This window comes from Mya arenaria, chromosome 8 (assembly GCF_026914265.1).
Source record: "Mya arenaria isolate MELC-2E11 chromosome 8, ASM2691426v1".
Classification (NCBI taxonomy): domain Eukaryota; kingdom Metazoa; phylum Mollusca; class Bivalvia; order Myida; family Myidae; genus Mya; species Mya arenaria.
Window position 1 is genome coordinate 26,291,202 of NC_069129.1, and position 16,890 is coordinate 26,308,091.

General features: G+C 37.5%; 2 protein-coding genes across 3 annotated transcripts in view; both read right to left on the minus strand.

Moving 5' to 3' along the window:
* The window catches only part of LOC128242170 (rotatin-like), a 152,640-nt gene that overhangs the window by 91,760 nt on the left and 43,990 nt on the right, over nt 1-16,890 (minus strand). The window lies entirely within an intron of this gene.
* The window catches only part of LOC128242180 (rotatin-like), an 86,742-nt gene that overhangs the window by 44,472 nt on the left and 25,380 nt on the right, over nt 1-16,890 (minus strand). The gene's annotated exons all lie outside the window — the stretch shown is intronic.

Genomic DNA, 16,890 nt, shown 5'->3' on the forward strand with positions numbered 1-16,890 from the left:
ATTTCTAAGTACATACACAAGAGTATGCAGTATGGTTTAAAACTGTATTGTGTTTAAGTGGGTTGTATGTCGTGGTTGAGGTTGGTTGGAGAGTGGTGGGGGAGTCGGAGGAGGGGGTGGTGGCTACGAAGAAGTCTCAAATACTACTTTCACATATCTCATTTCAAATTGTAGAGGTAAGGGAGGGTAGGGTCGTACCTTACCGTATACAAAAAAGTATGCGAGGGTGTGTACGCCGATATTTAATACTTCATTTTGGTCGTCCTGTATGCCAAAGTTGTTGGTGGGTGGAGGGGGGTGTGGAAGTCGGATGAGGGGGATGGCTAAATCCCGGGAAGTCCTTTTAATTTCATATATGTTAATGTTTTAACGACTAGTTCAATATCACATTTCATTGTGTTTGGTTGCTATTCGTATTTTAAGTATATCGTATATTGAATGTTTTAAAGGTGTATTATTTGTTATTGGTATTTCCTGTAATAAGTTATCCGTTTATTTCGTTGTAAAGCGCCTTTGAACGTGTGGTTAAAAATGGTGCTGTATAAGTTAATCGATAAATAATAATTGTGTATTGTGAACAAGTTGTGTGTCGAGAAAGGTGAATAATTGGTATCAAGCGGGAGTTGATTATATCCAAAGTCAAAGTCAAACACGGTTTATTCTCTCATACCATAAACATGGCAAATGAGGTCATATACAAAACATATATACATGGCGGCAGATATAATGTAAATTTCTAACTACAATTCATATGATACCCAATACGAGTATCGGACGGTCATTTACATGAAGCCAGAAAACATTATAGTCAAATCACAATGAATAAGGTTGTATCAATAGTAGAAATATTACCTTTGAATCACTTGTACATAAGAAAAAGAATATCTAACAATTGTGTGCCTAGTTTATACAATTGTTCTTATGTGTATCATAACGATTTGTATGTGTCTCAACTGTTATGTGGAATCGCTTGGTATGTTTCATTGCACAATCTCGCGAAGAAAGAAATGCAAATTGCACAATTTCACATAAATACCATCACTGTACCTAAATAAGAATCATCAACATATTTTAACATTTGTCATGACAATGTTAGGAAAGTGTATTTAATGAATAAAGGCTAAATATAAGATTTAATATCATAAAGCATACTATTTAAATTCATACATGAAATATTCGTCTCAATATCGATATGGACATGTCATTGTGAGATATTGGTCCATGTCTGATACCTATCAGTAATGACACCCCGCTGTGACAGATTCTTATCGTGCGGTCAGTACTTGGAACCATGCTGTCACTGATGACTATAATACGATGTGTATTGAACCCCGATGGCGGTCAGGTTCAAAACGGGATGCTCCTGTGAACCAGAAATTAAATCTTGTATTTACACAAAGGAGTATTTGAAGATAAACTTTAAATATTCACTTATAATTATAATAGTTTTGTTCATCCTCACCTGATGTGAATAATTTTTTGAATGTATTTATGATTCTATTTCATATTATGTATAACCTATGTCATACCATGTGTTTGTTTATTTATTATTCATTTGTGGTTAAGAAGATGATGTACGTTGTACAAGTCTTAATAAAATATCTGTTCTGTTTTATTTACACGAAGGTAACAAGTAAGAGTACGCGGTGTATGAGAGAAACATCTGAAGTCGGAATATTTATTTCTTAATGCAGTGCAGTTCAAGAGTACATTGCACGTCAGTGTTTCTATATATATGTATGTTTTATCAATTATATTCATATTGTTCTTGGTATAATAATAGTACAATATAGATTTAGTGAATACATTTTAGGAAAAGCGTTGTAAGCATTTGCTTTTAAAAAGAAAGGCGAGGAATATTTGGGGAATAGTTGAAAGCGAATATGGATTTTAAAATTGGCTAATTAAAGTCGGAACACCTTGAGAGCGTGATATGTTAAATTTCACGTGTTTGGTAAAAGGGTGTGAATTCGCAGTACCTAATGAAAGCGCTTGTTGATATATCAAAGTTAGAACCGTGTAATGAGTGTTTGTAGCAGAATTAACACCTTGGCATGGCTTGAGCACAATCGTCAGATTGTCAGTATATATAAAGGTGTGTTCAAATATATTGCATGTATGTTATGTTCACCCTTGTTATTAAAAATGAAGAAAGTTGCAATTTTCGGGGACAGTCACGTCTGGCGACTAGACGCATTCTGCAATGAGGACATCAAGGTGCGTTGTTTTTTCATGTTCACTCACTATGTACAGTAAAACCTAACTTCCTATTTAGTTAGCTTACATCGGCGATTTATACGTGTTTGTTTCTAGTTGTCATATAACGACATGCCAATATACTCGTACTAAAAAGTTTTAGGATGGTCAATCTGTGAGAGTGCAGCTTGTAGACTTTTTGTAAACACCTACTGTCACGATTTAATGACTCAACCTAATTAAGCGTACTAAATATTAGGTCTGAATGTACAATGATATATTATGTATTCATATGTGATGTTTAAGCACTTTGCACACTGGGAAATGTTACAGTCATAAGTTGTGTAGTAATTCTATAATTGAAAGGCCGCATATATATTCTGTTTTGTATATATTATGTTTTACTTCAATTGAATATATACGGATGACAATTATTAAAACAATGTTGCAATGAGGTGATAATTGAAAAGAATATTACAAAGGCAACGACTGTGAAGCCATTTACAATATTAAATGTATTCTTTTAGGTGCCTATGGAGGTGCGTTTCTTTGGTGCGGGCGGGATGAAAGCTTCCAAACCCAAACCAGGACTTTTGAAACAGGTGAAGATGTACGGGGCGGACTTGGTGGTAGTGAGTTTGGGCGGCAATGATATCACAACTACATCCGTACCGAAGGACATAGTGGCGGCCGTACTTGACATTGCCCAGGACTTCCTTGACAGTGGTGTATCTACCATCCTGGTGTTGGAGATTGGGGAGCGTGGAGCATTCCGGGACGGGTTGGGGTACAGGTCTTTTGCAAGCCAGCGCGCACGAATTAACCAGTTGCTGGGGAAGAGAGAGAGAGAGCTCGTTGAAGTTTTGCGGCTTCCCCACATACGTTTTCCAGCCGAGTTCATGCGAGACAAAGTACATTTAAATGAAAAGGGACTGAAAAAGTTGTTTTATAGAATTAGGTCGGCAGTGTGCCGGTACATGTAATTGTGCTCGTTTCATTCGTCAATAATGTTAATTTGTATCTGTTCATGTGTTCAGCATAATAAACATTGCAGGATGAAGTTTGTCTTCATTTATTGTACTTTTGCCACTGACTACAGTCAAAGCAGTTGTGCGTGCGTGCATGCGTGCTTGCGTGCGTGCGAATCCAATTTGCCGTACAGAAAGCGAAATCCCTCAGCTTGTGATTAATAACGCGATTTATTCTAGCCAAGCGTAATCACAAAGAAGAATGGTAGTAGCAGTTCACTGCCACTAAACCGATACACATTCCCTGCAATGTGTTGTTTTCTAAGACAGTTATATGAGCTGAAATTAAATCATGATGATTAAGAATGGGCGAATTGAGTGTATAATCCAGCTATTACTCAAAACAAGATGACGTGTCACCAGTGTACAAATAATATGAAAGAACATTGGGGAATATAGAAATGTATTTGTACAGTTCCTGAAGTATGCGACCATTAAGGTAGCACACCCCTAATAAAACCTCCACTCGATACTCAATGCTTTAGCCTGTAGTGTTAAGCACAGGGACTAAGAATATTTTGAGGGTTTCATGATAATGGTTCGAATCCAGCCAGAAGCACATTGCAATATTTTTTATTTATTTTTTGGTTTCATTACCTAACATTTCTATACAAAAGTTCAAATTGTATTTTAATTAAAAGTAATGAGATAGATGTTTACACATATTAATATATTAGCATCTGTGACGTTTTTTAACTCGCAATTACGGCTGAAATAGATGTTTGGGATTCACCAACTTAATTTAAGAATGAGACGGTTTAACATTTCGATATTTTGGCATAATGTTCTCAGAAGACAATTCTTAATACTAAACTACAGGAGTATTTCAAGATAGTGTTGTTTTTGTATATATGTTAATATTATATGTAATGTGTGTCACCTTTTGTTCTCTAACTTGTGCAGATTTTCTATTGTGGTTAGCCGACTGTTTGATAAAGTAAAGCATCGCTACTTGCTAAGTAAGACAAGATTTCACAGATTGTAACAACTGTAAAAATTTACGAAAAGATGTATATGGTATTATAATTTAATTTAAATTATTTTTCAAGAATTAGCTCATTTAGGACTTTTAATGCTCACTGCAAATTCACATTCAGTTACCAATCAGTTCACATTAAAGTCGGTGACAGTAGCACATGATTTTGTAATGTTTTATTTGTATTGTATCAGATATTGTGTGCAATGAGTTGATGTTGATTATTCTATGCAATATTTTTTTCGTGGTCACTTTGTTATATTTATAATCTATGCAATCTATTTATGCATATACGCCGATGTTTTCATTCGGAGCACCTTGGCCATTTCCTACGAAAACAACCTCAAATGTCTATGAACGGTTTACAAAGTAAGAAATCGGTACACTTTAACTACGCCGCACGCAAGTAGATCGCGTTGTACATTGAATTAAGCAGCTGTACTTATGTTTGCAATTTTATAAAATTAACGGGCAACTATTTTCAACTTAAATCTACACATTTTTTTATTATATAATGTAGAATTTACGGACCTTCTTAACTGAGGTTGTTCTCGAAAAAATGAAGCTCAACATGAATACTTCTATGCAACCATTATTTATGTCCATGTCATGCTTGTGTTGTTGTGATATTTGCCACATTTTACCAAACTTAATCTATTGGTGTATAATTTCGCGTTTCTTTTGCCCAGTTTATTTCCATCTTTTCAACTGTCACTTGGTCCCCGTTTTTTACTGTTTGTAGAAATTGTGTAACCTCCACTTGTGTTCACAGTCAGTTAAGGGCGCTGTATGAAATGCAGATAACTTTTCAAAATCCTTCTTTAAAATGAAAATAATACAACAAAATAATTCACACAGCTACCACCGATTAAAACAAATATAGATGAAATCAAAATGGCAAAGAAATTAAAAAAAAACATACATTTAAATCCAGTCAGCGGACATTTAAATATATTAAAGACCTATGTCATGTATCAGTTTGTCTAGCTGTGCTTCGAAAACGCCTTAATTGTGCTTCTCAGTTGTGTTGTAATTATGTGTGTTAATTGTTTCGATATATATATAAGATCACCGGATATGGCGCTCGGTAAGACCAGAACATTCGTTAAGTACAGGAACATCTAGATTAATTGAAACTACGTAAATGCTGATGTCGTTGCCTTCATCATGTCCAGCTACTTACGGACTAACCCCAAATTTTACTGTTTTTTACCATATCTGATAGGGCGCCTCATATGGGAGATCATGTGACGCCGACGTACCCGAAAAAAGCGTGTTGAAAATTACCAAACGAAAATTTCCCATTATATGGAGTAACATCAAATTCATGCATAAGCGCATTCAATTGTTTGTTGTGGATTTACTGTGCGCCATTGTCCGGTACAAAAAAAAAATGTCATTTTAGATGTTATGTGTTTTATTGTATGTCTTTTTGTTCATAAAATGTGTTTTTGAATTGTGTAACATTTTGTATCATTTTTGCTCGTGCCATGCTGTGTCTACTCTGGAAAACATGTCATACCTTTTGAAGTGCTTGCGCGTGAGTTTGTTGCTACAGAGACCCGCCGTGAATCCCATTGTAGGGAAACTTCAGTCACACTGAGGTGGCATATCTCTCAGCGCAACTCGCGTCGCAAGTGCAACTACTCCTTTTTCCAAATTGCGTTAACCTTTTGTCGTCGTCGAAAACCATGCGCCAATAATAAGCAATAATAGCGGCTAGCTGATGTCAACATGCACTTTTAGGTCAAACGATATACATGGTACATTCAATTTTGGGGTGTACCATTTATGTCAGAGCTAGACAATCAGTGAAACCCATTTAAGCGCGTGAGTTTGTTGCTGCAGAGACCCGCCGTGAATCCCATTGTAGGGAAACTTCAGTCTCACTGAGGTGGCATATCTCTCAGAGCAACTCGCGTCGCAAGTGCAACTACTCCTTTTTCCAAATTGCGTTAACCTTTTGTCGTCGTCGAAAACCATGCGCCAATAATAAGCAATAATAGCGGCTAGCTGATGTCAACATGCACTTTTATGTCAAACGATATACATGGTAAATTCAATTTTGGGGTGTACCATTTATGTCAGAGCTAGACAATCAGTGAAACCCATTTAAGCGCGTGAGTTTGTTGCTGCAGAGACCCGCCGTGAATCCCATTGTAGGGAAACTTCAGTCTCACTGAGGTGGCATATCTCTCAGCGCAACTCGCGTCGCAAGTGCAACTACTCCTTTTTCCAAATTGCGTTAACCTTTTGTCGTCGTCGAAAACCATGCGCCAATAATAAGCAATAATAGCGGCTAGCTGATGTCAACATGCACTTTTATGTCAAACGATATACATGGTAAATTCAATTTTGGGGTGTACCATTTATGTCAGAGCTAGACAATCGGTGAAACCCATTTAAGCGCGTGAGTTTGTTGCTGCAGAGACCCGCCGTGAATCCCATTGTAGGGAAACTTCAGTCTCACTGAGGTGGCATATCTCTCAGCGCAACTCACGTCGCAAATGCAATTACTCCTTTTGTAAACGGCCAGCAATAAATACGGTTAGCTGATGTCGACTACATTTACTGGGATGGATTATTCCTTAATCATCGCTTTATGATGAAATATTTCTCTATATCGCATCAACAACAAATAAATAAAAATAGTTCAGGAAAAGTTCATGAAGAGTTCGAACTTGCTCGACAACATGACATGTTACAGGCATATTTTCCTCGCGTTTCGCTTTCGAGTCTTTGAGGTACGCATGAAGTAACAACTGTACTTAAAAAATGAAAAAAGGGTGCTTATGTTTTCAGTTTATGTCCCCCTTTAGGGAAAGCTGAGACATATGCATTGACGTGACATTCAACAGTACTGCCAACAATGTCACACCATTATACCTATCTTTCTAGCCATGGGTTCTTTGTATGCTTTGCTTGATAATTGACAGTCATTATACAACTGTTTTGTCAACTCAGTTTTACATCTTGTACATATGTTTTATTTATTTTGTTTTATACACTGACTGTTCAGGCTATCATATGTGTAATTAACTTCTATTATTATACATGCTTTACATTTGCCACAACCCTTGCGCGTTAACTAGTGCTACATTGTTGCTGAAGAGAGCCATTACATAGCTCTCTTACTTGGACTTACAACATTGCATTTCTGTATGATTAATAACCCATTGAAATGCTGGTATGCGTTTATGTGAATAGTTCTAAAACGGGATATTAAGGTTTATAGAAAAATGTTTGTGAGCTAGATAGGTCTATATAACAAACAAGGTACAGTTCACGAGTACTGTCATAGTGGCAAGACGGTTGTTAATTACCTTTAATTCGAACATATCACTTTACGGTCATTCCCGTGAATGTTTCGGCAACCTAACTGTTTTTGCAGAATAGGATGATTATTTCAAAATAAGTATCGATTTCTTTCGGGATTAATTGATGAATATTTTTAACATTGCATAAGCAGTCCGTCTTAAAATAATACGAAATGAAAGTCCATAAGGGAGGGAGGTTATTTGCAATTAGACCAATTTTTTATGATTTTTTGAAGATGCTGTTGCATTTCAATGTTCTCTGAAGCTGTAGTACGTAACAAATTAGGAATGTGTTGAAACTTCTTCAACTAAATGAGGGTAGGTTTTGGGTGGGGGTGGGGGATGGGCCATGACGAGAGCGCCTCCTCGTGGTGTGGCCTGAATATAGCACGGTGAATGAACAATCTGTTTTTCATCTAAATTAGAAAAAAAAATATATATAATACAAATCTTTGGTTCAATTCAAGTCCACATTTATCCTGCCATAACTGAACGCTCTCATATGGTCGAAAATTAGCAATATCACTTCGCTTAAGATCATCCTCTTTCATATAATATACCACTTCGGGACATATGGCATTATAATAACCGCCTACTCAGCCCCCGAAGGTGAACAGACCTCGGCTTACGCCTCGGTCCATATACACCTTCGATGGGTAAATGGCCTGTCCTTATTATGTCATATGGCCCTCAGTGGTGTATTATATTAAATTTCTTTAATATCGTAAACACTGACGTGCAACGTACTCTTGAACTGCATTACACTAAGAAATAAATATTCAGACTTCCGATGTTTATTTCATACACCGCGTACTCTTACTTGTTACCTCCGTGTAAATACAAGATTTAATTTCTGGTTCACAGGAGCATTCCGTTTTGAACCAGAACGCCATTGATTGGGGTTCAATACACATCGTATTATAGTCATCAGTGACAGCATGGTTCCAGGTACTGACCGCACGATAAGAATCTGTCACAGCGGGGTGTCATTACTGATAGATAACAGACATGGACCAATATCTCACAATGGCATGTCCATATCGATATTGAGACGAGTATTGCATGTAAGTATTTAAACGGTATGCTTTACGATATAAAATATTAGAATATGCTTTTATTCATTAATAACACTTTCCTATCATGACCAATGTTAATATGCTGTTGATGATTCGTATTTAGGTGCAGTGATGGTATTTAAGTGAAATTGTACAATTTGCATTTCTTTCTTCACGAGATTGTGCAATGAAACATACCAAGCGATTCCACATAACAGTTGAGACACATACAATTCGTTATGATACACATAAGGACAATTGTATAATCAACTCCCGCTTGATACCAGTTATTCACCTTTCTCGACACACAACTTGTTCACAATACACAATTGTTATTTATCGATTAACTTATACAGCACCATTTTTAACCACACGTTCAAAGGCGCTTTACAACGAAATAAACGGATAACTTATTACAGGAAATATCAATAACAAATAATACACCTTTAAAACATTCAATATACGATATACTTAAAATACGAATAGCAACCAAACACAATGAAATGTGATATTGAACTAGTCGTTAAAACATTAACATATATGAAATTATAAGGACTTCCCGGGATTTAGCCATCCCCCTCATCCGACTTCCACACCCCCCTCCACCCACCAACAACTTTGGCATACAGGACGACCAAAATGAAGATTTAAATATCGGCGTACACACCCTCGCATACTTTTTTGTATACGGTAAGGTACGACCCTACCCTCCCTTACCTCTACAATTTGAAATGAGATATGTGAAAGTAGTATTTGAGACTTCTTCGTAGCCACCACCCCCTCCTCCGACTCCCCCACCACTCTCCAACCAACCTCAACCACGACATACAACCCACTTAAACACAATACAGTTTTAAACCATACTGCATACTCTTGTGTATGTACTTAGAAATATGAATGGGGTTCCCGGTGTTTAATCACTCCCTGCCCCACCCAACTACTCCGACTCCCCCACCCCTCTCCAACCACCAAGATATACAGCATACAACCCACTAAAACACAATGCAATTTTGAAGGAACGGCGTAAGAACCTCCTCGCATACTCTTCTTTTGTACGAACTTTTGAAAATGAAAGGGGGTCCCGGGTTTTAGTCACCACGACCCCCATCCCCACCCTCCCTAGGCTTCCCCACCCCTCTCCAACCTCCAACAATTACGGCATACAACATTCGAACACAATAAAGTAGTAAAACCGGGCGTATTAAAGAAAACGCTATATACCTCTGAGAATGGAAGGGATTTTCGGTATTTACGGGGATTTTCGGGTTTTCGGTAATTCCACCGACCGATTTCCAGCTCCTGGATTTTCCTTAAAGCCTCTTCCAAGGTTTTACAAACCAGCAATTTTGTTCGCTGTGGTGTACTCATGTGTTTTACACAGATATCAATGACGTAATTGTGTAAACACGCACCTGCCTAAATCCACACTGTCGTTTATCAAAATCCATACTGTATTTAATTTTTACGGCGTAAGAAATGTCAATTAGACTGGTCAGATAAAAGGACGATTTTCATTGGTTAAAACTATAATTTTTATCCAATCAGAGAGGATGTAACAAATTAAAGCGTTCTTCATAACATGTGTCATTGTCATCAAAAGGATTGATAATTAAAATGTGACAGTAAATTATTCATTAAAGAAAAGGATTAAAATAACTAATAGACAATGCTGTTCTTTGTTATGCCCCACTAATATGTTTACATACATGACATTGACCTTCATCGCAAATATCGGAAAATAACAGAACTTCCAGAAGAGAAACTGAAAGTAGACAATTCGGATGAAATGACTTTTATTTATTTATTATGGTGGTGATGTTTTTATAGATATGTTTATGAACTTAAACAATAAATTATGCATTTGCTTTTTATCAGAAGCAAACAAATCTGACTATTTGGGAATTGAAATGAAAAATATTGATAATTCATTCCATTCTCTCTATTAGTCTGAAAGTCATCATTTATGATCATAGGCAGCAGATTTTGTATCCAATTTTAGAGGAAGGTAAGCCCATTAAATTGTCTCTGAAACATATTTTTCTGTGAAGTATTCTATTTTGCAAGTGAGTGATTTTATTATGCAATATGGTTGTGTCTCATAAAAATATAGATGAAGTGCTGGAAAAAGGGGTAAACAAGGTGAATTGGCATGTGTGTCATGCCCGTAATGCTACATGGCGATGATGAAAATCCCCTGGTATGTGACCAAAATCCCCTTAAATTCTGGACATAATCCCCTCAGGAGCCTTTCAAAATTATGGCAATTTGTTTTTTTTTCGTACTTGCGTCTTAAAATACTTTGAAATTTTGCTGAATTAGATCTGCTAAAAAATCCCCCTGAATACTACCAAAATCCCCCTGAATTTTCAGACTTTTGAACAAATCCCCCTGAATGGTCTCCAGAAAATATGGCATGTATGATCCAGGCAAACGCACTGAGGCATAGTCCTCAGTGCAAACCAGCATATACCGCCCCATCTCTGGTGGGGGTGGTTTAGGAAACTAACTAGTGAGAAATCTGTCATTTAAAAAATAAATAAAATTTCTCACTAGCTAGTTGTTATAATGCCAAGGATACGTTGTAAATATAAACAATTACTATTGTAAAGAATTTTAAAATTTAGACATCTTTTTAAAAAAATGTAGGCTGAGCCTAAAATGTTTGTATAGATGTATTTGAAGTGTTTGATTTTAATGCGTATGTGATAGATACTTAAGATATTATTTAAATATTGAATTTTTAACCAGAGAATTATACATACTGTGTAGGAATATTTTTATATATACAGTCCAAAGCACCCACGCTACGATTAAAGACGAGATGTTGTAAATGTTATTAAATCTGTGGAAATACTGTAAAACGTAGCGTGCTCGCCGAATGGGTATAACCCGATGGCGAGGGTAAATAAGCTCACCCCCCCCCCTTGGTCCTGAAATGGTACACTTAAGAACTGGTTCACTTGTGAAATGGTTCACTTCGTCCTGCACCCGTTTATTTTAGTTCAAATAATTGTACGTTAACAGATTTTTTTTAGATTTTTGATATGGCAAATCCTTCATGTACAAATTGTTTAGTATCATAAGTGGGTAGTTGTGCCAATCAGGATTCCGGGTTAAAGCATAAAGCGTCTATAAAATATCATAAAAACAAGAAATATTACCAGATAATGTTATTTTATATTAGTTCCGTACACAAAAAATAAATATCCAACTTATAATTATGAGTTTGACGGCTTTTCTTCATTTCATTCTGTCAAAACATAACGATATATACATGAAGAGCACCTGCAAGGCTTCAGGGCACAGTTTTAAATCGCTCGGAACATTTCGGCCATGGCCGAGTTGTTACGATTGTATAACGAGGTCTATCTCGCTTTGTCGGAGGAGGCCGAGTTATTACGATTGTATCGAGTTGTTCCCCTTCGCATAATTGTTGTCTGTGTCAGTCAACTTTCGTTTTATTGGAAAGGTAAACAACTTGTTTTAATGCAATAAATGCTTGTTTAGTGCAAAATAACAATTCACTCACATGGTAAAATATTAATATAACTCTTTATGATCAATTTCAACCATAAAATACTTCACTTAAACCCATTTCAATATTTTTAAAACACCCCCGTTTTCGCACATTCCCGTTTAGACGTTAGGGATTGGAAGAATCCCGTATAACACGTCTATTATTTTAGACTACCGTTTATTTATAATAAACATCTTAAGCTAAAAAGTAAAAAATAGTTATCAACCAAACAAAATTTACCCAGCTTCTTTAACAGAGCATTGAAGTCAACATCTTGTCTCAAAGTTGACCCCATTTAGTACTCCAAATGGAGACTGTCAGAGGTAGAAATCCCTATTTTATGTTATGTTTCGTTTTTGTCCGAACTTGTTTTGAAACATCCGCCATGATTAAAGACTACTCAGGGGAAGTCACTCAGAATGAGTTGGACATATCGGTAAAACATCAAACGGCTAGATTTAAAAAAGTCGATAAGTCAAACGGTGATCTCATTTTTTATTATAAGACATTCAATATCAATTTGGATATTTTTTTCTCAAAAGATGTTGATATACTATTTATTAAGTTGAAATAAAAAACTTTCTGGATGTATGAACAGTATTTACTTAATATCATGCAAGTTTACCGGGAAAAATAGCACCGTTTTGGCCATGCCAAGAAATACCAGCCAATTTCTACACAAGAGTCAATTTCAGCTACACATTAACCCCTAATTGACCGAGAATCTGACCATGTGTTTAATCATGTAATCATATCTAGGGAGTTGCTGTAGCTCGGGTCAAGATTTGGAAGAATGTATTTAATTTTGCCCAGAAAGACGTGAAGAAGTATCAAGTTTTAGACATAATTACTGAGTACTTAATTTAGTAAAACTTATTATTTACTTATTCTTAAACAAAAATATGTTGTTTTTAATGAGTACCATTATTTTTTTAGACATATGACAGATGGAATGAAAATGTATCCTATATTACATTACGGTATATATGAATCTGGCCGTCTCATAGGTGGAATTATATTTAAGGATATGCTTTACTAAGCGTATGGATATTGATTTTAAAATGTCAGATTTATTGGTTCGCATTTTTTAACAAAAATACAACAAAAATACACACTCTTATTATTCATTTTTTTTTAAAGCTTTGTTGTTTTTTTCACTGTAAAATATATTGAGTTCGTAAGAATACGTATACACCATGGAAAATGGAAAATACCAATGAAACTTGAAAAAAAACCCATCACATTGGCGAAACTAAATCTCCGAATGTTAAATTTACTTCAATTTTGTTCATATCACCATGAACACATCCTGAGGCGTTTAAAATGCATTTTCTTATAACTGATTGCGATTTGTTTTTGCAATGTTTCAATCTAGAAAATTGCTTAGTTTTGTGTTCATCTGGCATTGTCTTCATACCGTGACCGGTGAAAGAACATATTTTGACCCTCATAAAATCACGGCAATGGTCGCTGTCCTTGAGTGACTCATTTTCTGTAAAATATTGACACACCCTCACACCCCAAATAATAACATGACTCCCAACGATCGTTACTGTAAATAGGTATTTAACCCAACCGAACAGAACCGACTATGTTGGTCATTTAATACGTGTGCTCTTAAGTCTTAGTAATACAGGTGGTAATGCTGCAGCTATTGCTGTTGATACTACCACTACTGCTTCTGCTTCTGCTATTGCAACTGTCAACACCACCGTCACAACACCACCGTCACCACCACTACAACCACCGCCACCACCAATAATGATGATGATACCCCTAAAACTACTGCCGCTCCTGCTGAATTGTTGTTGTTGCCACTTCTACAACAACAGCTACTACTATTCCTTCTACTAACTATCATATAACTACTACTGATGCTGCTAATCTCGCGCTAATCAACAATATGTTGCTGTGAATGAAGGAACTTAGCTTTTTTTTCTGTAACAAATCTCAGGACAATTATCTAATGGAATGTGTTACGCGTTGATATCATAATTGTAAAAAAAAGGACCAAAATGTAAAAAAAATGGTGTCGGAGACCAGGTTCGAGCCCGTGTCGCCAAAATTGCAGTCCAGCGTCGTATCCACTGAGCTACGACGGCTTACTCTATTAATCACATAATTAAGCTATACACGTACCTCGGTAATATCACGTGATAACACTGACTAGCCAATCATGCATAAGGAATGAATTCTACCTGGTAGACATACCCAGTAATCTTTTTAATGGAATAATACGAAATAACTGCTGAACTTAAATAAATTGTAAACTATGTGGTACTTCAGTTAGTAAGTTTCAATGCATTGTACACATCGATGCCAAGTTTGTCAGTTTTCGAAAATTTTCTCTTTTTTTGCTATTTTATCATACGGAGTACAGCCCGTTTAAGCAGATTTTCGACATCCACAGATAAATGACTCCCCGGTATCATTTTATTAAATATACATGAGTCATAACATTTTGAGTCGGTAGTCGATAAGTTTGACTGGGGTTCGTGATTCTATTTGGGTCAAAATACATCCTCACGCCGGCCAAATCCTAATAGCCTCTTATAGAACAAGTCTTTAAATTAAACGACTTGATTACGGTATTGTTCTATAAGAGGCTATTAGGATTTGGCCGGCGGAGGAAAATATTTAGCTGTTTGGGAAATAAGAAATATAGTTAGTACATTTGTACTTGATGTTTTCAATCTTTAAACATAATTCAAGAGCGTGGTTTAGATAGTTAAATATTGTTATCAAGGAGATTGTTCATAAACAATATCAAAGATGTAATGCTTAGCTTAGTTAATTAATAACTAGAACTCCGCGAGTCGGATGTGTCGCCTGACGAATTATTTACTGTCGACATTATAGCTGTTAGATTGGCATTTTATTCATTTATAGACAATGATGTTGCCATTTAACTTTCAATTGTAGGTGGCATTTGAACCCTCAATCAGATATACCTACGGAATAAGTTTCAGGTTGAAACCTCCTATAGTTTACGAGATATGCCACGGACAAAACCTAAGCAAGAAAATTAACAAGTTTCAAGTTGATCCACTAATAGTTTAGGAGATATACCCCGGACAAGCGAAAATGGGACACGGACGCCGCCGCCGCCGCCGACAAAAGTAACCCCTTTATGTCGTCTTTTCAGGCGACACAAAAATGCCTTTCGAAGGTGGATTATCAGCCCCCTCCCACAAACACCATATCCATCTGATCCACCATCTCCATCCCATACTCCATCCCAACCCCGTACACCATCCTCACCCCATCCACAATCCCCATCCCATACACCATCGCTATCCCATAAACCATTCACATCCCTATAGACAAACCCAACCCCATACACCATCCTCACCTCATACACCATCCCCACCCAATCCACCATCCTTACCCCATCTGTTATCTTCACCCCATACATCATCCCCATCCAAAACACAATCCCCAGCCCATACAACATCCCCAGCCCATACAACATCCCCAGCTCATGCACCATCCCCATCCCATTCACCATATCCACCAAATATACCATCCTAACCAAATACAGCATCCCCAGCCCATACACAATCCCCAACCGATACACCATCCTCACCCCATACACCATCCCCACCCCAAACATCATCCCCACCCGAAACACAATCCCCATCCCATACACCATCCCCAGCCCATGCACCATCACCATCCCATTCACCATATCCACCCAAAACACCATCCTCACCAAATACAGCATCCCTCCCCACCCCATACACCATCCCCACCCCATACATCATCCCCACCTGAAACACAATCCCCAGCCCATGCACCATCACTATCCCATTCACCATATCCACCCAAAACACCATCCTAACCAAATACAGCATCCCCACCCCATACACAATCTCCATCCCATACACCATCCCCATCCCATACACCATCCCTACCCCATACACTATCCCAAACAGATACACCATCCCCATTCCATACACCATGCCCATCCCATACACCATCCCCATCTCATACACCATCCCCACCCCATACACTATCCCCTCATCCCAACTCCACCCCATCCACAATCCTCGTCACATACACCATCCTCATCACATACATAATCCCCATCCAATACACCATCCTCATCCTTTACATAATTCTTATCAGATACACTATCCCTAACTGAAACACCAAAACAATCCCATACCCCATCCTCATCCAATACACCATCCCCACCCCATACACCATCCCATCCCATACATCATCCTCACCCCATACACCATCCCCACCTCATACATCATCCCCATCCCAAACACTATCCACAGCATATACACCATCCCAATCCCATACATCACCCTAACCTCATACACCATCCTCAACTGATCTACCATCTCCACCCCATACACCATCCTTACCACATCCACTATCCCAACCCTATACACCATCCCCACCCCATACACAATTCCCATATCATACTCCATCTCGATCCAATACACCCCACACATAATCCCTACCCCATACGGCATTCCCTACACATACACCATTGCAAACCCTACACAGCATCTGCATCCCATACACCTTTCCCAGCCCATACACCATCCCCACTCATACACCATCACCATCCTATCAAAGATCCAAAACCATCCCAACCCACAAAACAACATTCTCACCCAATACACTATCCCCAACCCATACACCTGCCATCCTCACCTAATACAGCATTCTCACCCCATACACCATACCCACCTTATACACTATCCCCTAACCCCATACACCATCTCCAGCCCATACACTATCCCAGGCCCAAACACTATCCCTTCAAAAAACAACATCCTCATCA